Genomic DNA, 26,649 nt, shown 5'->3' with positions numbered 1-26,649 from the left:
GAATGTCAAATAAGATAATATCCGCTAAGTCATTCCTAGCTTTAAAATCTAAGGAATATACAATAAATATATATTCATCTAACACTGGCTAAAATGAATTAATTTGTGTTTTTAAATGAACAATTAATACCTGAATACTTATGAATATTTAATATTGAACAATATTGGTAAATAGCTAAACCTTTTTTAATTTTTGGTAATTATGTATGTTTTGATTAGATGTGTTGTATTATAAGAGCATGTATTTCTATTATAAAATAATACATATATTGTTTATTTCATAGAAGTACTTATATCCTTAACCTGCTGGAGCCTGAAGAAGCATATTTTGCAAAACGCGTAGTTCCAGCTTTTTTTCTATTCTGTAAAGCTCCTAAAAATTAATGATCTTTTTGCACCATTCTCCTTTTTTTTTTTTTTTTTTTTCTTTTTGGTCTTTTGAAATGTAATATGTATTGTCATATGCAATTTATGTATTGTCTACCCAATTCCATATATCCCTAAATTATGTAAACGAACTTTGAATAAACTTATATATTTTTTTCATTTTTATACCTTCTGGAAGTGTGGAAGTATTCTTATTTTTCATATTGGTATTCGTGGCACACTTAAACCCCTAGGCTCAATGCTTTGGACTGTACTCCTTTGGTGTGCAGACCAGCATAGGCCCATACCCCCTACATACAATTTTTGCTTTTGAGGGGAGGTGCCAATAAAATATATGTTTTAATAGCCACTTTCCTCCTCCACCACATTTCTCTAGGCGAAGGAACGTCTCAGCGCACCTACCACCTCCACCCGGGCCCAAATGCTTCCCGAACTGCTGAAAAGGCATCAATGGACAGTGGAGATCCAGGAGGCCCTGCAGCCTCCGTGAGGGGGTCAGGTGGGAAAAAATGGCCTGCAGGGTCCATACTGAACCTGAGGAACCCGCCAGCAACTTTTAAAAAAAATGACAAAAATTACATTTATTTTTCTTTTTTAAAGTGGCCCCACAGCGCTACAGGGCCCCCCAGAGGTCAGGTGCGCGCTAACGGACCCCCACAGAGAGGGAGAGACCACCCTCATGACACACTGTCCTCTAGGCACTCCCACCGGCCTCCACAGCAAAAAAATCTACCACAAAATTGCTGAAAACGGGTGTAACGAGATGGCAGCTCCCATTGAAGCAGTCAGAGGCGTGGGAATCGGGGCCCACAGGGGGTCCCCCCAAACGCCCCACCCCCACCTCAATCGATAGACAATAGGACAAAACTGCCAATGACAGTCTGTCCATCTCCTACATTGAAGTACATGGAATACACATCTACGTATTTCTATGATTATTTAGGTGTCACAGACTTCATGGCAACAGGCTATAGGTCTCACAGTGTAAAGTGGGATCAAATCTTTATATTTCTTGAGAGATATTGTTGATAAATATTACTCTCCCATTTGAAGTTATCCAAACCATTTTCTTAGAGTCCCTTAAGTATCTGTCATTCACTCCTAGTGACGGTGAGTACCGTTACAACCACTGTCCAATCCAAGGGGAGGAAGGATTTGCCCAGCCGAAGTGCCACAGAACGAAGCCACCATATCAGGGACTCGTTCCCCGGCTCAGCCGGATCGGATTGTCCACAGACTGCGGAGTCTGGTCCCATTTGGCAAGAATCACCCTTGCAGGGACCTCGTAAGGAACTGTGCAAACAAAACTGCCTCGAAGGTAGACACAATCAGGCCCAGCACCCGCATGCAAGTCCGGCTGGACAGCAGGAAACTAATTGCAGCCTGCTATTTCTGGAGTTTGTCAAGAGTCAGAACCAGATAGTCCAGCTTTGTGGACGGAACCAGAGCAGACTTCTGAAAATTCAGAATCCAGCCGAATTCCCTCAGAGTTCGTATGGTGATTTCCAAGTTTTCCACCAGAGCAATAGGGACTCCGCTCGCAGAAGGAGGTCGTCCAAGTAGCCCAGTACCGCGATTACCCTTTGGCATAACAATGCTAGCACCGCGGCTAACACTTTTGTGAAGACCCAAGGAGCAGAGGCAAGACCCGAGGGTAACGCTATAAACTGATAATGCTCCTGATATGACAGAAATCCCAATTCTTACATAGATCAGAGATGTATGCATATATAGGAGACCGTCTGTTGCTTCGATCAGAACGACTGCGTTTTTAATGGGCGTAGGTAAAGTTTTTATACAACATTGAGACACATGCAATATGGTGTGGTACAGGCTGGTATATGATCATACAGGATTGGTATTCAGTGCAATTAGTTGGATAGATAACAGATACATATTGCAGAAAAGGGAGGCATTCTCTCTAAAGACTCCTTATCAAAAAAGGTACATTCCAAAGCTGTGGGTAGAAGCATGTTTCGCAAAAGAGATTACAACATAAATTCCTGGAAACTTAAGAAAGCTCTCTAACTTGACTAAAATAAAATAAAATGGCTCTCTCTTATGCTAAGCTTGTCATAACACTTTTCTCCCACAGCAAAGCAGAGGAAGCGCTGGTGGCTGGCACATATTGGAATGTGAAGGTAAGCATCCTTGATGTCGACCGAGGCAAGAAAATCCCCCTGATGCAGGGAAGCCACCACCATGCGAATGGTAAGGTCCAGGATTGGACGCACCTTACCTTCCTGGGAACTGTAAACAGATTTGAGTAAAAACGTGAAAACGTTTTGAAGTCGGAACCGGGACAATCACTCCTTGAAGCAACATATCTTGTACTGCACCATAGAGGAGAATGGGCTGTGTCTGTCGGCTCTGCATAGCAGAGAGAGATCCCCACTGAGCAAGCAGATTCTGCTCAGCAGAGACGCCTGTGAGAAAGGGACCTAAAAGGTGGCATAAGTTACTGGGTCTCCTATCGCCCCCACCTTGCTGCAATGTCCTTCCCTAGTGAGCCACTGCCCATCACACCATGAAGCCCCGTACACATGGGCCAAATGCGGAGCAACATCGGCCAGCCCAATAACAATTGGCCGCCATTTTCGCCCAGTGCCATCCTAAGAGCATTATAGGCCCCCAGGCAAAGCAGTGCACTGGGGCTCCGCCTACACAATCACCCACGACAATAAAAATGCAAATTATCGATAAGGCAATATTGGTACAGCAGTGCCAGGCTAATGACAGCTTCCAATTTCGGCGGCTGGGTCGGCTTCTGTCAGATGAGTATGCTGGAAAACCAGCAGCCGATCTACTCCCAATGAGCGCTCTTAGCTAATGGCCGTCCCCCTGTCAGAACACAATAGCTCAGTAGGGGAGATCGCTGTACTAACATCAGATTGTTAGTAAAGTGGCTCAGTCCTGTTGGGTTGAACGAAAAAAAAAAAAAACTGATAGTGTATACAAGGCTTTACATGTATATGGTGGCTTAGTGACAGACAGGCTGTGATGCTGCCTTTTCTGCTTTGGGCCTGTGACTTACTGGGGATGGTCCATATGCCTTCCGCTGCATTTGGTTTGTGGCTGGGGGGCCAGAAGTGCTGTGCCTGCCGTTCCTTTCACAGGGATGTGAAAATGATATCACCCAACATCCAGGACATGCAGTTCTGGAAACCAGCCAGGTGTTGTTTTTTTAAATTTAGCCCTGCTGCGGGCAAGCAGCAATCTGGCACTTCCAGCTCCAGTACATGCCAATAAGCGGGTCCCGGCCAATGATTCATCACCGTGGCCTGCCGATTTGTGGAGCAGATGACAGGAGAGAGATCTGTGTTTGTAAACTAATAGCAGGGGAATAAAAAAACAAACAGTCACATTCCTTAGTTAAAACACCAAATAGTAAATACTTTACACGCTACTAGGAACATAGGTAACCCTTTGATTGCCCCAGGTGTTAACCTCTTCCTACCCAGTGTCATTGGTACAGGGACAGTGTATATTATTATCCCTGGTCATTGTATTACTGTCACTTGAGATGTCAGTGGCAGTTAGTTACCTCCCAGGGTCAGATTTTATGCCGCACTATCAAAGTCCAGCTCTAAGTTGCGGATTGCCGCCATTACTAGTTTAAAAAACAAAATTATATATATGTTTATATATATGTCACAGGGTAACGTGGCAGAGCCTGACGTAAGAGGAGTGGCTTACTGGGTAACTGGCGTGGCACAGGTTCCACGGAGGCGCGGAGTCTAAGTGTTAGCCAGTTTTCACCAGGGCCCCAAATGGTGGGGATGGACTTGGCTGCTTGCTAACACTAGGTCGCAGCCCCCCGGATTCCCTGGGAGAGCCAGGAACCGGTCCAGGACCAATAGCCGGTAGCAGGTAAACAGATCAGGACGAGACAGGAGGATAGTCAGGACAAGCCAAGGTCAGGGCGGGCAGCAGGTAATCAGAATCCAAAGACAAGCCGGGTCAGGTAAACAGGAACAGCAGATACAGGGAGTGCAGAATTATTAGGCAAATGAGTATTTTGACCACATCATCCTCTTTATGCATGTTGTCTTACTCCAAGCTGTATAGGCTCGAAAGCCTACTACCAATTAAGCATATTAGGTGATGTGCATCTCTGTAATGAGAAGGGGTGTGGTCTAATGACATCAACACCCTATATCAGGTGTGCATAATTATTAGGCAACTTCCTTTCCTTGGGCAAAATGGGTCAAAAGAAGGACTTGACAGGCTCAGAAAAGTCAAAAATAGTGAGATATCTTGCAGAGGGATGCAGCACTCTTAAAATTGCAAAGCTTCTGAAGCGTGATCATCGAACAATCAAGCATTTCATTCAAAATAGTCAACAGGGTCGCAAGAAGCGTGTGGAAAAACCAAGGCGCAAAATAACAGCCCATGAACTGAGAAAAGTCAAGCGTGCAGCTGCCAAGATGCCACTTGCCACCAGTTTGGCCATATTCCAGAGCTGCAACATCACTGGAGTGCCCAAAAGCACAAGGTGTGCAATACTCAGAGACATGGCCAAGGTAAGAAAGGCTGAAAGACGACCACCACTAAACAAGACACACAAGCTGAAATGTCAGGACTGGGCCAAGAAATATCTCAAGACTGATTTTTCAAAGGTTTTATGGACTGATGAAATGAGAGTGAGTCTTGATGGGCCAGATGGATGGGCCCGTGGCTGGATTGGTAAAGGGCAGAGAGCTCCAGTCCGACTCAGATGCCAGCAAGGTGGAGGTGGAGTACTGGTTTGGGCTGGTATCATCAAAGATGAGCTTGTGGGGCCTTTTCGGGTTGAGGATGGAGTCAAGCTCAACTCCCAGTCCTACTGCCAGTTTCTGGAAGACACCTTCTTCAAGCAGTGGTACAGGAAGAAGTCTGCATCCTTCAAGAAAAACATGATTTTCATGCAGGACAATGCTCCATCACACGCGTCCAAGTACTCCACAGCGTGGCTGGCAAGAAAGGGTATAAAAGAAGAAAAGCTAATGACATGGCCTCCTTGTTCACCTAATCTGAACCCCATTGAGAACCTGTGGTCCATCATCAAATGTGAGATTTACAAGGAGGGAAAACAGTACACCTCTCTAAACAGTGTCTGGGAGGCTGTGGTTGCTGCTGCACGCAATGTTGATGGTGAACAGATCAAAACACTGACAGAATCCATGGATGGCAGGCTTTTGAGTGTCCTTGCAAAGAAAGGTGGCTATATTGGTCACTGATTTGTTTTTGTTTTGTTTTTGAATGTCAGAAATGTATATTTGTGAATGTTGAGATGTTATATTGGTTTCACTGGTAAAAATAAATAATTGAAGGGGGGCGTGTCCAAGGCGCAGATCCGGACGGTCGCATGTGAGAGACGTTCCGAGCTCAGTTGAGCCTTCTAATCACTCCCCGGGGCTTTTTTGCTTGGAAATTTTATTCCTAAACTACCTGATCACCCCCGTGGGACCTTCTAGTGTATGCTTACCCCCAAGAAACGCAGGAAGAAGCCCGTTCAGCGGGCCCTGACGACCTATCTTCTTCGAGTCAGGGAAAAGACTATGGCCCAAGATGGCGCTCGCAGCCCAAAGGCTCCGGCTGGAGCCACGAACCAGGCAGCTCCTACTCCTGTCTCATCTGACCGCAGTGAGTACACTCCACAACTGACGAAGGCTGACCTGGAGGATAGCCTTGCTAGCATGTATGACCGGATTGCACAAAAGTTCCAGGCCGAACTCCATAAGTCCACGAATACTCTCACTGCAGAGATAGCGGCCTTAGGTGGCAGGACGGACATGTTAGAGACTAAGCATGATGACCTAACACTGGCTCATGCTGATCTGCGGAAAGAACATGAGTCGCTCTCAGAAACGGTTGTCCAGCTTCAATCACATCTGGAAGATCTGGACAACCGCAATCGGAGAAATAACCTGCGGGTGCGGGGGGTACCGGAGACCGCCACAGATTTAGCAGCTGCAATGAAGAAGCTTTTTGGCTCTCTCCTCCCTGAGCACCCTGCCTCGTCCTTTGCGTGTGACAGGCTCCACAGAGCCCTCAGGCCTAAACCCACCCCAGACAAGCCTCCAAGGGATATAGTGATGTACCTTAAAGACTATGTCGTGAAAGAGGACATCCTCAGAGCTGCACGTACCACACAGCATATCCAACTGGAGGGGGTCACCATACAAATCTACCCTGACATCTCCCCAACGACCTTGGATAAAAGGAGAAAGATGAAGGAGGTCACATCTGTGCTCCAGTCAGCCAGGATCCGGTACCGCTGGGGATTCCCTTTCAAACTTATGGTACCCCATAATGGCTCCACCTATACAGTATTCAATGTAGTGGAAGGAAAAGAGCTCCTGGTGAAGCTGGGACTCATGGAATCCCAAAACAATCCTGGGCTTCCGTCTACCCCTCGTCCATCTGCCATTTGGGCAACACCGTCACCACAAAGAGCCAACAACGGTGGACCCCGGTCTAGGGATCGTGCTCCTTAATCATTCCTAATCTAGAAACTTATAGGGGTCGAACTCACCCTGATTAACAACCCCCCCCATGCCTTATTCTCTCTCTCCTATTTGGATCTAAGTACTGTATTCATATACCAAAGGACAGGGGGGGGAGGGTGTGGGTCTCTTTGGGTGCTCCATTTCTTTTTTTTCTGAGCACCCTTGAAGGGACTTTATGTATTTTTGATTGAAGTTTTTTTTTTTTTTTTTCATCTTCCTGCTGGACTTTTTTTTTCTTTTTTTTTGGGGCCATACAGAAGGCTCTCTGTGCCCGCCCATTTATTCCCCCCACTCTTCAGCCCTTGCTGTATTGCCGATAATTCCCTGCACGATATTTGCAGCAAGGGGAAGCTGCGGTACGCTGTTTGATGCTGCATGTTTGCTACATACCTAAAAGAGTGTAGGACGGTTTAGTCCTTGGTTACTCTTCTTTTGGAACCGGGGTTCTGTCCCCTGAAGTTCTCCAGTGACTTGAACTGTGCATTTTTGTACTTTTTATTTTTTTTTCTACCTTTTGTTGTTTATTGTTCTCTATATGAAAATAAGTTTCTCTCTTTTGTTCTGTGTGTTCCTGATCTTATGTAGACCACTGGGTGCTGACGGGGATTTATCATCGGTTCTCCCGTTCGATACACGGCCCACTGATGTATCCTATCACTTGTTTTACTTTGACTCCCTTGGTGTTATAGTGCCTTATAGCCAATGGGGTAACAACCTCCTCTTATATATCCAGTTATGGGACTGCGAGTAATCTCACATAATGTGAGGGGTTTTAATACCCCTCAAAAGAGGCGGAAAGCATTCCGCTCCTATAGGCACCTGGGTGCAGATATCATTATGTTACAGGAGACGCATTTCTCTGCCCTAAACCACCCCAAATTTTTTGATAAAGCATATAAACAGGTCTATTTCACCACATATACTTCCAAGTCTAGAGGTGTCATGATCCTGGTCCGTGGCTCTCTACATTTTGATGTACAACAGGTGTTTAGGGACCCAGACAGCAGATTTATTATAATACAGGGTACTATCCAGGGTAAATCAATTACAATTGCTAACCTTTATGCCCCTAATGTCTCACAGGGTTCTTTCTTTCAACATTTCTTCCAGATCTTGGAGCGATACTCCTCTGCACATGTCCTGGTTGGAGGCGATTTCAACTTGGTGGCACATCCCATGCTGGACAAGAGCAGATCGGTGAGCACGGCCAAAGCCTTCCCACGAGCTTTACATAAATCATTGACCAACTTTCAATTATTAGATACATGGAGGGCACTAAATGTGGGGGTGAGGGAGTATACCCACTACTCACACCCACATGACAGCTATGCCAGGTGGGACTATGTGTTCAGCACTCCGGTTCTCTGAAATTCCTCCTCGGCAGGTATTCATGTATGCCCATGGTCTGACCATCATATAGTATCTTTCGCTACGGAACACGTAGGCCTCCCGTTCTCTGCGTCCAACTGGAGAATGAATGACTCTATCTTTTCTAATCTAGAGACATTCACCACAGTAACTGAACACCTCCGTGAATACTTTGCCCTTAATGATAACGGTGAAGTAGCACCCCCTATGCTCTGGGCTGCCCATAAGGCAGTAATGAGGGGAAAGTTGATTGAGCTAGCCACCCAGGCCAAACGCAAAAGGCTAGCTGATATCCGCTTGTTGACCTCTGACCTCCATAAATTGTATCACCTACATAGCCAAAACCATTCACCTGATGTACTACACCAAATCTCACAAAACAGAGTTGCTCTGGACTCTATTTTGTCTTTGGCCACTGAAAAATCACTTAAGTGGGCAAAAGCAAGGTTCCTCTTGCATAGTAATACAGCCTCGGCCATGTTCACCAGGAAGCTCCACCAGTCTCTCCAACCGGCACATGTATATAAGGTAAGGGATGAGGGGGGCAGATTGGTCTCACATCCTAAAGAGGTACGGAGTGTTTTTTCACGGTTTTATAAGAAATGACTTCCCCCCCCCGGAGGTCAACGACCGGGATGTATCTTACTCATGGGTAAATAATCTGGATTTGCCGGTTCTATCTGGGGAGCAGCTTGGCAGTTTGAACGCCCCATGCACGGAAGAGGAAGTGGCGGCTGTGATCAAATCCCTTAAAACTTCTAAAGCACCAGGCCCTGACGGCTTTACGTCCACATATTACAAGAAATTTATAGACTTTTTATCCCCTAAATTGGCACGGGTCTTTAATTTTGTCTTACAAGGTAATCCGCTTCCCCCAGATATGCTGCATGCCAACATGACTTTAATCCCTAAACCTAACAAGGATCACTCTCTACCCCAAAATTATAGGCCGATTTCTGTCCTTAATAACGATCTTAAGATCTTGGGGAGACTGTTGGCAGCCCGATTAGCACCTATTATTTCATCCCTGGTGGCCCCAGAACAGACAGGTTTTATTCCATCCAGGCAAATAACAGACAATATCCGCCTAGCATTGAATATCATTCAGGATGCCGATCTATTCCACCGTAAGGCCTTGATATTGGGACTCGATATCAACAAGGCATTTGATAGTGTGCTTTGGCCATATTTGGATGTCATTCTGGCAGTTTGGTTTCCGGGGGGCTTTTGTGCATGGCTTTAAGGCTTTGTACCGGGATCCCCAAACTAAAATAAAGCTGCCGGGCTGCTCCTCGGATCTTTTCCCTCTAGGTAGGGGCACCAGACAAGGGTGCCCCCTCTCACCACTAATTTTTGCACTGGACATAGAACCCCTTGCTAGGGCTATTTGTAGTAATCCAGAGATCAAGGGATACACGAAGGGTTCGGAGGAACATAAGATTAGTTTGTACGCTGACGATGTGTTGGTGTTTCTGCCGGACCCTTTGGTCTCTCTCCCTAACTTGGTACAGGTATTGAAGGACTTTGAGAGGGTTTCAGGCTTGAGTGTTAACCTTTCTAAATGTTCAGCCCTCTCAGTGAACATCCCTCAAGAAATGATGAACACTATCACTACCATATTTGGTTTTCCAGTCTCGAAACAGTCCCTGCAGTATTTGGGGGTACGACTAGCTCCGTCCCTGCCAGCTATGTATAGCGTTAACTACCCTCAGGCTTTTACCAAGGTGAGACAATGGTTGTCCCTCTGGCACTCTTTCCCAATCCCTTTTATGGGAAGGATAGTGGCAGTTAAGATGTCTATATTGCCAAAACTATTATACCTCTTCCGTGCCCTGCCGATTGCACTCCGGAGAGGGGATGTGGAGGACATACAAAGGGAAGTGAACAGATTCATATGGAAAGGTAAGAGGCACAGGTGCGGAAAACCCACGGTCTATAGGCCTCTTTCTCAGGGGGGACTGGGAGTCCCTAGCCTGTGGCATTATTATCTGGCTGCTAGACTGGCCCAGACCGCACAATGGCATGCAGGAGCCCCGCTGCCACCTTGGCTAAGGTTCGAGATTGAGTCTGTTCGCCCCTTTAACCTTCAGGGCCTACTTTGGTCCTCCATGTCGCACCCTCGGGACGTCAAACAGCTTAATAGTATAGTATGGCACACCCTAAAGCTTTGGTCAGCCTGTCATGACAGGTACCAGTTGCGCTCCTCTAGACCTCCATTAATGTCCTTTGTAGGTAATAAAAGCTTTGCACCAGCATTTACGTCTCCTGGCAGCTATAACTGGTGGATACAACACTCCTTGACCACCCTCCACGCCTTGTTCCAAGACAACTCCTTTTACTCTTTTGAAGGCCTTAGGAACAGATATCATGTCCCTGATTCTGAACTCAATAGATTTATTCAAATCAGAGACTTTTATAGCTCTCAGGGCTCTTTGACAGGCAGCCTTGAATCTTCCCCCTTTGAATTAATCAGCCGTACCTCATCTAGAGATAGGGGGGTAATTTCGAGATTATATGGTTACCTCAATGGCCTCCATCTACCTGACAAATCTCGGGCCATGTTGGCGTGGGAGGCTGATCTCGGAGTGGAGCTGTCAGTTGAGTCGTTGTCATCCATGCTACAAAATATGTATAAATGCACTAAATCTATGTCAGTGAAGGACACGGTAGTGAAGCTCCACACTAGGTGGTACTTTACACCTGACAGGGTCCACAGGTTTTACCAGGGGGTCTCCGACCGCTGCTTTCGTGGCTGTGATGCTCCGGGCACCATACTTCACACTTTTTGGGAATGCGGCAGACTATCTACGGTTTGGAATAGGGTATCAGAGGTGATCTCTCAAATGCTGACCTCAAGAATATCCATTACCCCCCAGATGGGACTATTGTTTGCTAAAATTCCTGGTGCCCCTGCACCAATTCAAAGACTAGCACACACACTATGTTGCTCTGTGCTGTGGGCGGTGGCCCTTGACTGGCGGTCGGAGACGGTCCCTTGGACTCGGGTGATGTCGAGAATGGAGGCGGTTAGGAGTATGGAAAGGGTTCATCACACTTTATATGACACTATGCATATCTTCCATAAAAAATGGGAGAATTGGTCTACGGGCTAATCATGTTTTAAGTTTTCATGAGGTTGCCCTTTTTCAGCACTCGGTGGTCTACTTGGGGTCCTACCCCAGACTATAACTCATATCTCAGGAACAATTTGTTAATGTTGTTATTGTTAGTTTTTCCGAAGTATGCATTAAGAAAATTGATATGATCGGGCTCTAAAACTAATATACTATAGCACATTTAATGTGACATCAATCTCCATGCCCTACTTTTCAACTGGGACTTTGATATGTCTTATTATTCTTTGCCTTCTACAAACACATGACTATGCCCCTGGTTATTAAGCATGTGATATCGCTGCCTTACATAACTTGATATGCTGTATACCTTTTCTTTTTTTTTTATATATATATATTTACCTTACCATGTGCTATATATGACACTTGTTTGGAATAATATGTACTGACACAGCTCTGACATGTCATACTTTGGTTTTGTTTTTTGGCTTTTCTTTTTTATAAAGCTCAATAAAAACGTTTGTATTCAAAAAAAATTAATAATTGAAATGGGTATACTGTATATTTGATTTTTGTTAAGTTGCCTAATAATTATGCACAGTAATAGTCACCTGCACACACAGATATCCCCCTAAAATAGCTAAAACTAAAAACAAACTAAAAACTACTTCCAAAAATAGTCAGCTTTGATATTAATGAGTTTTTTGGGTTCGTTGAGAACATGGTTGTTGTTCAATAATAAAATTAATCCTCAAAAATACTAATTTGCCTAATAATTCTGCACTCCCTGTATAACAGGCACACGATACAGGAGAGCTGAAGACAACACAGCAATCACCTAGAGTGACAGCTGTGTTTAAATAGGCCGTTTTGGCGCCAATTTGGTAGCCTCGAACTACACTGAGGTAGCCTCGAACTCTGCGGAGGTAGCCTCGAACTCTGCTGAGGTAGCCTCGAACTTCCACCAAGGTAGCCTCGAACTTCAACCAAGGTAGCCTCGAACTCTGCCAAGGTAGCCTCAAACTCCGCCAAGGTTGCCCCGAACTCTAACAAGGTAGCCTCGAACTCTACCAAGGTAGCCTCAGCGCATGCACATAGGCGTTCGCCGGTTAGCGACGCCAGTGCGCCTGCGCAGGGTATTGAGTCCCTGACAATATATATATATATATATATATATATATATATATATATATATATATATATATATATATATATACATACCGTAATTTGTAGACTAACTTTCACGCAAACCAAATAATATACACTTATTGGGATTTTTTTTAACTAAAGACATGTAGCAGAATACGTTTTGGCCACTATTTATTGGATATGTTTTATAGCAAAAACTAAAAATATTGTTTTTTTTTTTTTTTCAAAATTTGGGGTCTTTTTTTGTTTATTGCGCAAAAAATAAAAAATTCAGTGGTGATCAAATACCACCAAAAGGAAGCGATCTGTGGGAAATGAATGATAAATTTAATTTGTGTACAGTGTTGCATGGAGCAATTGTCAGTTAAAGTAGTGCCGAATAGCAAGAAATGGCCGGTTCATGAAGGGGGTAAAACCTTCTGGAGGGCAAGTGGTTAAATGTACCAAGTTCTTAGGGATCCTGAGAAGGTTATTGGGCAAAAGCTGAGAGGCATAACTATGTGTAAACCGGTGTTATGCATCTGTAAAGATACACATTAGGGCTACATAAGAGAAGGGGTGCTTTGCTTTTAAAGAAAAAAATATATAAAAACATTTACATTTTGGAGTCTATGCCATTAAGTAATAATGTGTACTAAATATTCTTTATTTGGGAACTCAACAAAAACATCTTTGTTTCTGAGTTCAGAAAAAATGAAATGTGCCGAGTTAAAAAAAAATGAAATGTGCCGCAAAAACTGTGATGCCAGAAGATACCAATCAACTGCGGATGACACATTTCTTTGCAAAAACTTCTTATTCAGAAAGTGCAGTGCAACGTGTTAGTGCAGAATCAAACTGCACAAGAGAAGAACAACCAGCAGAGAAGTCCCCCTTCAACAACTCACCCTCAAAATGATGGAAGAAGGAAGTTTAAGCAAGATTGGTGCAAGGAACTCACATGGCTTAAATTTGACCATAACACAGGTATAGCCACATGTGAGATTTGTGCCTCCTTCCCTGGCATTGCTGACCACACATCTAAGATTGTGAAAGGGTTTTCAGGACCATTTAAACTAGAGATCTTCAAAAAAAAATGGAAAGTCACTCCAGTATAAAACATTTATAAAGGCCAAACATGCCTAGTTGGCTAAAGCTACGCCATAGGCTGCATGCATTCAGAAAATGGACCAAGGGATATTCAACCACATGAAAGTTCTATTCAATGTGACCTATTATATTGCAAAAAACAAGCCATATAGAGACTTTAAAGGTTTGTTTAAGCTGACAGGGAAACTAGAGGTTGCCATCAGAGAGGAGTATGCAAATGACAAGAGATGCAAGGAATTCATCTCACATATTGCAACTGTAACCCAGAAAGAACTGATCTGCGAGCTAAAGGAGGCGAAATATGTTAGCTTGATGCTAGATGGATCAACTGACAAAGGAGGAGTAGAAAAATGAATATTGTATATCAGATACTTCAAGAACAATAGGATCAAAGAAGTACTTCTATCAGTCCTACCTCTTGAAATGGCAACTGCAGATGGGTACTTAGAAACCATCACTAAAGAGCTAAAGACACATGGTCTTTTAGACTGGCTTTTTTCAAACCAGCTGATTGGAATTGGTACAGATGGTGCTGCTAGCATGATTAGAGCTGAAAATGGACTGGTACAGAAAGTATGTCAAAATCTCAGCCATGTAATTGACATTCACTGTGTTGCACACAGATTAAGTTTAAGTGTATTAAGCTCTGTGAAAGAGGGAAAATGCATTGATGACCTTGACTCCGTTTTAAAGAAGCTGTACCAATTTTACCAGCATTCATTAAAGAGAATGCGACAGCTAAAGCAGGTTGCTGAAAGTTTTCATGAACCAATTCAGAAATTTCAGTACTTGCATAATATAAGATGGGTGTCAAGCAAAGTCAGCGCTCGCTCTGCACTTGTCAAAGATTGGAAATGTGCAGGGGCGGACTGAGAACCCTCAGGGCCCCCAGGCAAAATAAATCAAGGGCCCCTTCCAGGCCCCACCCATGTTCTGCCTCAAGCCACACCCTCATTCCCTCCTGCCACACCCTACACAATCTTTAGACACAAGGAACAAAAGTGCAATAATTTATAAACAAGTGCAATATAAATAACGAATGAAAAAATCCAAACTGTGCAAAATAAACCACAAACCAAGACAAGTACATTACCAATAATAAACAGACAAACCAAGACCAGTACATTACAAAATCATAAATAGACAAAACCAGAGCATTACAATGGTAAATTGCCAGGTCTAGCTGGACTAGGGTTTCCACCTCATTCCTTTAATCCAGGACACATATGAATTACACAGGTTCTGAGGCTGATATAATGTACATAAAGCACCAAGTGAGTTTAATTACCACTTTAATCAGCCACAGAACCTGTGTAATTAATATGTGTCCTGGTTTACCTGCTTGTCGACTGCCTGCCGCAGATGTACTGTGGCAGGCAGCAACTCCCAGGCAAATCGCCGTACATGTACGGCGCTCGCTCTGGGGATTCTAGGGGGTGAGTGCGCGCTATATGATCACATATTGGTGGGGGTGTCAGTGGTGGTGAAGGGGGGGGGCGGTATGACAGTGGTGGTGACACCTCCGCTGTATCAAAACCCCCCCCCCTACACAACCACTGACATCCCCACCAATATGTGATCTCCCCCCAAATTCACCGCTGTGTCATAACCCCCCCTACACCACACATCACCACTGACACCCCCACCAATATGTGCTCTACCCCAAATTCACCACTGCTGTACCATGGTGAATTTGGGGGAGATCACATATTGGTGGGGATGTCAGTGGATCTGGCATTTAGTTGGGCTTCCCTTGAACAAAACATGTACTGTACCATTATCTACTTAGATAAATTACCTACCTGTGGAGCAGTGGTGTCTAGTGCTCAAAATTTTTGGGGGGGGGGGGCGCAAACAGAAAAATGTAATAGGCATTGGTTTGTGGCAAAAAACGCTGTAAAAAATTACGTGACACAAAAGTGTGAAAGGGGCCTTCAGTAATTAAGGTATAGTGTGCCCCCTTCAATGCAGAGTGACCACAGCATGCCCCCTTTCAATGCAGAGACCAGCGTGCCCCCTTTCAATGCAGAGAGACCAGCGTGCCCCCTTTCAATGCAGAGAGACCAGCGTTCCCCCATTTCAAGGCAGAGAGACCAGCGTGCCCCCCTTTCAATGCAGAGAGACCAGCGTGCCCCCCTTTCAATGCAGAGAGACCAGTGTGCCCCCCTTTTAATGCAGAGACCAGCGTGCCCCCCTTCAATGCACAGTGACCAGCGTGCCCCCTTTCAATGCACAGTGACCAGCGTGCCCCCTTCAATGCAGAGACCAGCGTGCCCCCTTTCAATGCAGAGACCAGCATGCCCCTTTCAATGCAGAGAGACCAGCGTGCCCCCCTTCAATGCAGAGATCATCGTACCCCCTTCAATGCTGACAGACCAGCGTGCCCCCTTTCAATGCAGAGAGACCAGCGTGCCCCCCTTCAATGCAGAGATCATCGTGCCCCCTTCAATGCAGACAGACCAGCGTGCCCCCTTTCAATGCAGACAGACCAGCGTGCCCCCTTTCAATGCAGACAGACCAGCGTGCCCCCTTTCAATGCAGAGATCATCGTGCCCCCTTCAATGCAGACAGACCAGCGTGCCCCCTTTCAATGCAGAGACTAGCATGCCCCCTTTCAATACAGAGACCAGCGTGCCCCCTTTCAATAGAGACCAGCGTGCCCCCTTTCAATACACTATATCTCAACATGCATTTTTATCACATGATCAGGGCCGGTCTGGCCTACTGGGAAATTACCCGGTAGGCCAGCATGTCCCCGTGCCCTGGGGCTGGCTGAAACCATTATCTATTTAGATAAATTACCTACCTGTGGAGCAGTGGTGTCTAGTGCTCAAAATTTTTTTGGGGGGGGGGCGCAAACAGAAAAATGTAATAGGCATTGGTTTGTGGCAAAAAACGCTGTAAAAAATTACGTGACACAAAAGTGTGAAAGGGGCCTTCAGTAATTAAGGTATAGTGTGCCCCCTTCAATGCAGAGTGACCACAGCATGCCCCCTTTCAATGCAGAGACCAGCGTGCCCCCTTTCAATGCAGAGAGACCAGCGTGCCCCCTTTCAATGCAGAGAGACCAGCGTTCCCCCATTTCAATGCAGAGAGACCAGCGTGCCCCCCTTTCAATGCAGAGAGACCAGCGTGCCCCCTTTCAATGCAGAGATCATCGTGCCCCCTTCAATGCAGACAGACCAGCGTGCCCCCTTTCAATGCAGAGACTAGCATGCCCCCTTTCAATACAGAGACCAGCGTGCCCCCTTTCAATAGAGACCAGCGTGCCCCCTTTCAATACACTATATCTCAACATGCATTTTTATCACATGATCAGGGCCGGTCTGGCCTACTGGGAAATTACCCGGTAGGCCAGCATGTCCCCGTGCCCTGGGGCTGGCTGAAAGTCAATGGTACCTGCTGTGGCCTGCCCGACATGTACACTGCGCATGCACCGCTGCTCGGGAAAGCCCGTACACGCTCAGCTATTCCCAGGCAGGCGGCGCATGCACGGTGATGTGATGGGCGGTGCCATTTGCTGCGGGCATGGTACAGGATATTTTCTCCTGTACCATGCCCGCAGCACTGCATCTCCTGTACTATGCCCGAAGCACTGCCTCTCATTTACCATGCCCAAAGCCTGCATCTCCTGTACCATGCCCACAGCACTGCCTCTCCTGCACCATGACCGCAGCCCTGCATCTCCTCTACCATGCCTGCAACCCCTGCACCATGCCCACAGCCCCTGCATCTCCTGCACCATGCCCGCAGCCCCTGCATCTCCTACACCATGCCCGCAGCCCCTGCATCTCCTGCACCATGGCCGCAGCCCCTGCATCTCCTGCACCATGGCCGCAGCCCCTGCATCTCCTGTACCATACCTGAAGCCCTTGCATCATGCCCATAGCCCCTGCATCTTTTGCACAATGCCCGCAGCCCCTGCATCTCCTGCACCATGCCCACAGATCCTGAAACCTCCTCTACACCTCCTCTACATCCCCTGCATTTCTTGTACTATGCTTGCAGCCTCTCCCTCTCCTGTACCATGCCCGCAGCCTCTGCATCTCCTGTACCATGCCCCCAGCCTATGCATCTCTTGTACTATGCCGGCAGCCTCTCCCTCTTCTGCACCATGCCCACAGCCCCTGCACCATGTCCGCAGCTTCTGCATCTCTTGTACTATGCTTGCAGTCTCTGCATCTCCTGCACCATGTCAGCAGCCTCTGCATCTCTTGTACTATGCCGGCAGCCTTTTGCTCTCCTGTGCCATGCCCACAGCCCCTGCATCTCCTGCACAATGCCCACAGCCCCTGCATCTCCTGCACCATATCCGCAGCTTCTGCATCTCTTGTACTATGCCCGCATCCTCTCCCTCTCCTGTACCATGCCAGCAGCCTCTGCATCTCCGGTACCATGCCCACAGCCTCTGCATCTCCTGTACCATGCATGCAGCCTCTGAATCGCCAGCACCATGTCAGTAGCCTCAGCATCTTTTGTACTATGCCCGCAGCCTCTCCCTCTCCTGTACCATGCCTGCAGCCCCTGCATCTCCTGCACCATGCCCACAGCCCCAGCACTATGCCCGCAGCCCCTGCATCTCCTGCACCATGCCAACAGCCTCTGCATCTCCTGTACCATGTCCGCAGCCTCTGCATCTCCTGTACCATGTCCGCAGCCTCTGCAACTCCTGTACCATGTCCGCAGCCTCTACATCTCCTGTACCATGTCCGCAGCCTGTGCAGCTCCTGTACCATGGCCGCAGCCCCTGCATCTCCTGTACCATGCCCGCAGCACCTGCATGTTCTGTACCATGCCTGCAGCCCCTGCATCTTCTGTACCATGCCTGCATCCCCCGCATCTTCTGTACCATGCCTGCAGCCCCTGCATCTTCTGCACCATGCCCACAGCCCCTGCATCTCCTGTACCATGCCCGCAGCACCTGCATCTCCTGTACCATGCCCAAAGCCCCTGCATCTCCTGTACCATGCCCACAGCCTCTGACATTTCCTCCTGTACCATGTTCACAGCCTCTGACATCTCCTGTACCATGCCAACACAGCCTATGACCATCTCCCGTACCACATCCACACTTTTACCACTTTTAACCAGGAATTTGTCCTTATACATTTAAAGCCTTATATGCTTTCATATATGTCTTATCTATATATAATACACTCTTCAAATGTGCTTTAAAATGCATGGTTTTCCCTTTTATAAACAAAAAAAATAATGAGGTTATGCTTTTGGGCTGGTATAATAATGCTATGGGGCTGGTATGAAATTATTTCCAAGGCTGAATTTTATTCCCAGTCCGGCCCTGCATATGATGAAGGGTTTGCGGATACCTTTCCAGGTGTTAATGCAGCTTCTAGACTATTTTGAGCACAATGGTCACTAAATGTTTGGGATACATGTTACAGGATATTTTCTCCTGTACCATGCCCGCAGTACTGCCTCTCATTTACCATGCCCACAGCCTGCATCTCCTGTACCATGCCCACAGCACTGCCTCTCCTGCACCATGCCCACAACCCCTGCATCTCCTGCACCATGCCCGCAGCCCTGCATCTCCTGTACGATGCCCGTAACCCCTGCACCATGCCCACAGTCCCTGCATCTCCTGCACCATGGCCGCTGCCCCTGCATCTCCTGTACCATGTCCGCAGCCTGTGCAGCTCCTGTACCATGTCCGCAGCCTGTGCAGCTCCTGTACCATGGCCGCAGCCCCTGCATCTCCTGTACCATGCCCGCAGCACCTGCATGTTCTGTACCATGCCTGCAGCCCCTGCATCTTCTGTACCATGCCTGCATCCCCCGCATCTTCTGTACCATGCCTGCAGCCCCTGCATCTTCTGCACCATGCCCACAGCCCCTGCATCTCCTGTACCATGCCCGCAGCACCTGCATCTCCTGTACCATGCCCAAAGCCCCTGCATCTCCTGTACTATGCCCACAGCCTCTGACATTTCCTCCTGTACCATGTCCACAGCCTCTGACATCTCCTGTACCATGCCAACACAGCCTATGACCATCTCCCGTACCACATCCACACTTTTACCACTTTTAACCAGGAATTTGCCCTTATACATTTAAAGCCTTATATGCTTTCATATCTGTCTTATCTATATATAATACACTCTTCAAATGTGCTTTAAAATGCATGGTTTTCCCTTTTATAAACAAAAAAAATAATGAGGTTATGCTTTTGGGCTGGTATAATAATGCTATGGGGCTGGTATGAAATTATTTCCAAGGCTGAATTTTATTCCCAGTCCGGCCCTGCATATGATGAAGGGTTTGCTGATACCTTTCCAGGTGTTAATGCAGCTTCTAGACTATTTTGAGCACAATGGTCACTAAATGTTTGGGATACATGGTACAGGATATTTTCTCCTGTACCATGCCCGCAGTACTGCCTCTCATTTACCATGCCCACAGCCTGCATCTCCTGTACCATGCCCACAGCACTGCCTCTCCTGCACCATGCCCACAACCCCTGCATCTCCTGCACCATGCCCGCAGCCCTGCATCTCCTGTACCATGCCCGTAACCCCTGCACCATGCCCACAGTCCCTGCATCTCCTGCACCATGGCTGCTGCCCCTGCATCTCCTGTACCATGCCCAAATCCCCTGTATCTCCTGCACCATGCCCGCAACTCCTGAAACCCGCAGCCTCTACATCTCCTGCACGATGCCCGCAGCGCCTGCACCATGCTCGCAGCCCCTGCATCATGCCCGCAGCCCCTATATCTCCTGCACCATGCCTGCAGCTCCTGAAACCCGCAGCCTCTACATCTCCTGCACCATGCCCGCAGCCCCTGCACCATGCTCGCAGCCCCTGCATCTCCTGCACTATACCCACAGCCCCTGCATTTCTTGTACTATGCCTGCAGCCTCTTCCTCTCCTGTATCATGCCCGCAGCCTCTGCATCTCCTGTACCATGCCCGCAGCCTATGCATCTCTTGTACTATGCCGGCAGCCTCTCCCTCTTCTGCACCATGCCCGCAGCCCCTGCATCATGCCTGCAGCTCCTGAAACCCGCAGCCTCTACATCTCCTGCACCATGCCCGCAGCCCCTGCTTCTCCTGCACCATACCCACAGCCCCTGCATTTCTTGTACTATGCCTGCAGCCTCTCCTGTATCATGCCCACGGCCTCTGCATCTCCTGTACCATGCCCGCAGCATATGCATCTCTTGTACTATGCTGGCAGCCTCTCCCTCTTCTGCACCATGCCCGCAGCCCCTGTACCATGCCCACAGCCCCTGCACCATGTCTGCAGCTTCTGCATCTCTTGTACTATGCCCGCAGTCTCTGCATCTCCTTCACCATGTCAGCAGCCTCTGCATCTCTTGTACTATACCGGCAGCCTCTCGCTCTCCTGTGCCATGCCCACAGCCCCTGTATCTCCTGCACCATGCCCGCAACTCCTGAATTCCGCAGCCTCTACATCTCCTGCACCATGCCCGCAGCCCCTGCATCATGCCCGCAGCCCCTATATCTCCTGCACCATGCCTGCAGCTCCTGAAACCCGCAGCCTCTACATCTCCTGCACCATGCCCGCAGCCCCTGCACCATGCTCGCAGCCCCTGCATCTCCTGCACCATACCCACAGCCCCTGCATTTCTTGTACTATGCCTGCAGCCTCTCCCTCTCCTGTATCATGCCCACAGCCTCTGCATCTCCTGTACCATGCCCGCAGCCTATGCATCTCTTGTACTATGCCGGCAGGCTCTCCCTCTTCTGCACCATGCCCGCAGCCCCTGCACCATGCCCACAGCCCCTGCAGCATGTCTGCAGCTTCTGCATCTCTTGTACTATGCCCACAGTCTCTGCATCTCCTGCACCATGTCAGCAGCCTCTGCATCTCTTGTACTATGCCGGCAGCCTCTCGCTCTCCTGTGCCATGCCCACAGCCCCTGTATCTCCTGCACCATGCCCGCAACTCCTGAAACCCGCAGCCTCTACATCTCCTGCACCATGCCCGCAGCCCCTGCATCATGCCCGCAGCCCCTATATCTCCTGCACCGTGCCTGCAGCTCCTGAAACCCGCAGCCTCTACATCTCCTGCACCATGCCCGCAGCCCCTGCACCATGCTCGCAGCCCCTGCATCTCCTGCACCATACCCACAGCCCCTGCATTTCTTATACTATGCCTGCAGCCTCTTCCTCTCCTGTATCATGCCCGTAGCCTCTGCATCTCCTGTACCATGCCCGCAGCCTATGCATCTCTTGTACTATGCCAGCAGCCTCTCCCTCTTCTGCACCATGCCCGCAGCCCCTGCATCTCCTGCACCATGCCCACAGCCCCTGCACCATGTCCGCAGCTTCTGCATCTCTTGTACTATGCCCGCAGTCTCTGCATCTCCTGCACCATGTCAGCAGCCTCTGCATCGCTTGTACTATGCCGGCAGCCTCTCGCTCTCCTGTGCCATGCCCACAGCCCCTGCATCTCCTGCACCATGCCCCCAGCCCCTGCATCTCCTGCACCATATCCGCAGCTTCTGCATCTCTTGTACTATGCCCACAGCCTCTCCCTCTCCTGTACCATGCCAGCAGCCTCTGCATCTCCTGTACCATGCCCACAGCCTCTGCATCTCCTGTACTATGCCCGCAGCCTCTGCATCTCCTGCACCATGTCAGTAGCCTCTGCATCTTTTGTACTATGCCCGCAGCCTCTCCCTCTCCTGTACCATGCCTGCAGCCCCTGCATCTCCTGCACCATGCCCACAGCCCCTGCACTATGCCCACAACCCCTGCATCTCCTGCACCATGCCCACAGCCTCTGCATTTCCTGTACCATGTCCGCAGCCTCTACATCTCCTGTACCATGTCCGCAGCCTGTGCAGCTCCTGTACCATGGCCGCAGCCCCTGCATCTCCTGTACCATGCCCGCAGCCCCTGCATCTCCTGTACCATGCCCGCAGCCCCTGCATCTTCTGTACCATGCCTGCAGCCCCTGCATCTTCTGTACCATGCCCGCAGCCCCTGCATCTCCTGTACCATGCCCGCAGCCCCTGCATCTCCTGTACCATGCCCGCAGCCTCTGACATGTCCTCCTGTACCATGTCCACAGCCTCTGACATCTCCTGTATCATGTCAACACAGCCTATGACCATCTCCCGTACCACATCCACACTTTTACCACTTTTAACCGGAATTTGCCCTTATATATTTAAAGCCTTATATGCTTTCATATCTGTCTTATCTATATATAATACACTCTTCAAATGTGCGTTAAAATGCATGGTTTTCCCTTTTATGAACAAGAAAATAATGAGGTTATGCTTTTGGGCTGGCATAATAATGCTATGGGGCTGGTATGAAATTATTTCCAAGGCTGAATTTTATTCCCAGTCCGGCCCTGCACATGACGAAGGGCTTGCCGATACCTTTGCAGGTGTTAATGCAGCTTCTAGACTATTTTGAGCACAATGGTCACTAAATGTTTGGGAGAAAAGTCATTCAGCAAATTGGCACTGAAAGAATTATCTGAGAACAATGACCCATGAAAGAGTAAGTGCTCTGTACCTACTGGCTGTTGAGAGCAGTGTCCTCAGACTGATACAGTTCGATCAGTTTGTTTAAAGATTTTTCAGATTGCGTTAGAAGTAATAGGCTTTGAGCCATGTTTCTGTAACTGGATTTCAATCTTATACAAGGCCCCCTCTGCTCAGTTTGTCCCCAGCCTTGTTTTCACTAATGATGGAACCCAGGCCATACAAAGTTCTCTTCTAATCAAAAGCATACATGTAGGGCCCATCCCTGAAAAAGTGGCATTATACGCTGATGACCTACTCCTTTTCCTTAATGACCCTGATTCTTCTATTAAAGAAGTACTAACCCCAATATCATTTTTTTCTCCTCCAGCGGGGTTTAAAATGCAAATTGGGATAACTCCCAAATTTTACCTATTGTTTGGGCGGCACATGACCTGGCTGACCTAGATTTGGGGGTGGTGCTCTCATCTAGGGTACCAGAGTATTGCTCGTTGAATCTCCTACTGCTACTGCACAGCTGGCAAAGCGATGTATGGCAGCATGGGTTCACTTTGCCCTTTTCCTCATAGGCAAGATCAACCTTATAAAAATGAAACTTCTTCCTTCAATATTATATACTGTATTCTCTGTCATGCCCCAGTGTGGTTCCCAAAGAAATACTTTAAAGAATTTGAGTCTGCAATAGTTTCTTTGCTATGGGGTTCACGGCAGCCCAGATTTGGTTTAGTGGTACTACAGATACCATAGACACAAGAGGGTCTTGCATGTCCAGATTAATACGCTTACTACATTGCTGCGCTGCTTACTCATGCGCGTAATTGGTTGGTGGCGGATGAGACTAATGCAGTGGTGGTATTAAAAGCAGCACGCCTTAGTTCATATGATGCCCTGCGTAACTTATTGTATAAAGGCCCTTCAGCCCCTCTTCCCATCACACAACCCATGAAAACTGTCATTAGGGCCAGACAGTTGCAACATCCTGTGTCCAATCACCCTTGGTCACCTCACACACGTCTGTGGTTAAACCCCTCTCTCGCTCCGTTCTCTCTTTTTATATGGGCTTCTAAAGGGAATTAAATATGTTCATCAGGTCTGTACAGGGAGTGTCCTCTGAGCCTTTGACTCCCTAAAAGTGAAATACTCCCTCCCCAACTCGCACATGTTTTGGCACCTCCAGTTGCTCCATGCTTTTCATTTGCAATTCCGTAATCAACCAGTCTCCTTTGTAATTTCAGGGACACCTTTTTTTTTTTTGCTGTGCATCTAGCAAGCTATTGTAGGTGGAGAATGTTTTTTATTAGGGGTAGGGCATTCTTTTTTTTTGAGCATTGTCATACACTTTGCTGCTATAGCCCTTACATACCCCAACTACACATTTTTTCTGTCCAGGAAAACTGATGTGCACTACAATCCCATTCTGAGATTTTTACAAGGTTTATTTTGGCAACTCACAAGAGAACAGAACACAATTCATGTATAAACATAAATAGAAAATAATCCATGTCTCTTTCCAAAAAGGGGGTGGACAATTTAAAAAGATAAAAGTAAGAATTCTACCCACAGTAACCAACTAGGTTTCAGAAATATACTTCAGAAATGATGTCCTGGATGAGCGTCAATTTTTTTTTTTTTTTTAAATGTTGGCAACTATGAATGATCTCTTGAGCATTAAAATCCCTAAAATACTGACTCCAACAGGGTTAAATATTTACTTACACATACAAATGTACAGATGACTACATAATCTATCCCCTGTTAAGCAGGACCATGGACAGCACACACACATTTTCCCAAAGTAACTAACACATGTCAAAAAACCAAACTTACTTCCCACTCTGTACTATGTGCTCTCTTAACTTAAGGCTGGTACACGCTATGAGAAAATAGGAAGAAAAATTATGTACAAGGCAGAATCGTTCACTTTTCGTATAGTGACTACAGTACACAATTTTCGATATCCGATTCCGACTTTGCAAATGAAAATTGCCGAAGGGACAAAGAACAAAATTTTTCTCGTACGTGAACATACAAAAATTTTCGTACATTTCTATCCTTGGTTCCGGCTTGTTGTAAAACATTGAAGAAAACCGGACAATCATTCGCCCAATTTTATTATAGTGTGTACCAGCCTTTAACCTTAAGTACATTGTTGTTCTCTGTACACACTTCCTTTAGTATGAGTAGCTCTTATTTGGTAATGCTGATAACAACGGTCACCAAGTCTCTCCATTAACAGCAGTAACTAGTACAGGAAAAGAGAGAGACGGATTCACCTAATGGGGAGAATATTATAAAGATTCATTACACACACAGAGTAATATATTTCAAGCATTTCTTTCTTTTACTTTTGATGATTATGGCTCACAGGTTAGTGAAAACCCACAACTCAGTATCCCAGAAAATTTAAATATTACAAAGGATTTTTAATACAGAAATGTTGGCTTACTGAAAAGTATGCTCATGTACAGTATAGTATGCACTCAATACTTGGCTGGGGCTCCTATTGCATGAATTACTGCATCAATGCGGCGTGGCAGTAAGGTGATCAGCCTATGGCACTGCTGAGGTGTTATGGAAGCCCAGATTGCTTTGACATTGGCCTTCAGCTCATTTGCATTGTTGGGTCTGGTGTCTTATCTTCCTCTTGACAATACCGCACAGAATCTCTATGGGGTTTAGGTCAGGCGAGTTTGCTGGCCAATCAAGCACAGTGATACCATGATCATTAAACCAGGTATTGGTACTTTTGGCAGTGTGGGCAGGTGCCACATCCTGCTGGAAAGTAAAATCAGCATCTCCATAAAGCTGGTCAGCAGAGGGAAGCATGAACTTCCTGGTAGAGGGCTGCAATGACTTTCGATTTGATAAAACACAGTGGACCAACACCAGCAGATGACATGGCTCCCCAAATCATCACTGACTGTGGAAGGTTTACACTGGACCTCATGCAACTTGGATTCTGTGCCTCTTCACTCTTCCTCCAGACTCTGGGACCTTGATTTCCAAATTAAATGCAAAATGTACACAAAGAGGACTTTGGACCACTGAGGAAAAGTCCAGTCCTTTTTCTCCTTTGCCCAGGTAAGAGGCTTCTGACGTTGCCTCTGCTTCAGGAGTGGTTTGAAACAAGGAATGCGACAATTGTAGCCCATGTCCTGGACACATGTGTGTGGTGGCTCTTGAAGCACTGACACCAGCTGTAGTCCACTCCTTGTGAATCTCCCCCAAATTCTTCAATGGCCTTTCCTTCACAATCCTGTCAAGGTTGCGGTTATCCCTATTGCTTGTGCACCTTTTTCTACCACACTTTTTCCTTCCACTAAACTTTCCATTAATATGCTTGGATACAGCATTCTGTGAATAGCCAGCGTCTTCAGCAATAACCTTTTGCAACTTACTCTCCTTGTGGAGGGTGTCAATGACTGTCTTCTGGACAACTGTCAAGTCATGATTGTGTAACCTATTGAACCAGACTGAGAGACAATTTAAAGGCTCAGGATTCCAGTTTTGAGTTAATATGGCTGATTAGAGTGTGACACAATGAGTCTACAATATTGAACTTTTTCACAATCTTCCAATTTTCTGAAATACTGAATTTTGTGTTTTCA

The 26,649-nt window shown here is 47.1% G+C and overlaps 1 protein-coding gene and 1 pseudogene across 2 annotated transcripts in view; one reads left to right on the top strand and one right to left on the bottom strand.

The window, feature by feature from the left end:
* POLN (DNA polymerase nu) overlaps window positions 1–26,649 on the bottom strand; it is a 560,717-nt gene that overhangs the window by 201,142 nt on the left and 332,926 nt on the right. The window lies entirely within an intron of this gene.
* On the top strand, window positions 13,188–14,431 carry LOC309549048 (zinc finger protein 862-like; annotated as a pseudogene). Its single transcript has one exon. The product of its transcript is annotated as a zinc finger protein 862-like (transcript).

This window comes from Pelophylax lessonae (genome assembly GCF_965119305.1).
Source record: "Pelophylax lessonae genome assembly, chromosome: 1".
Taxonomy (NCBI): Eukaryota; Metazoa; Chordata; class Amphibia; order Anura; family Ranidae; genus Pelophylax; species Pelophylax lessonae.
This window is presented reverse-complemented; position numbering and strand designations above follow the sequence as displayed.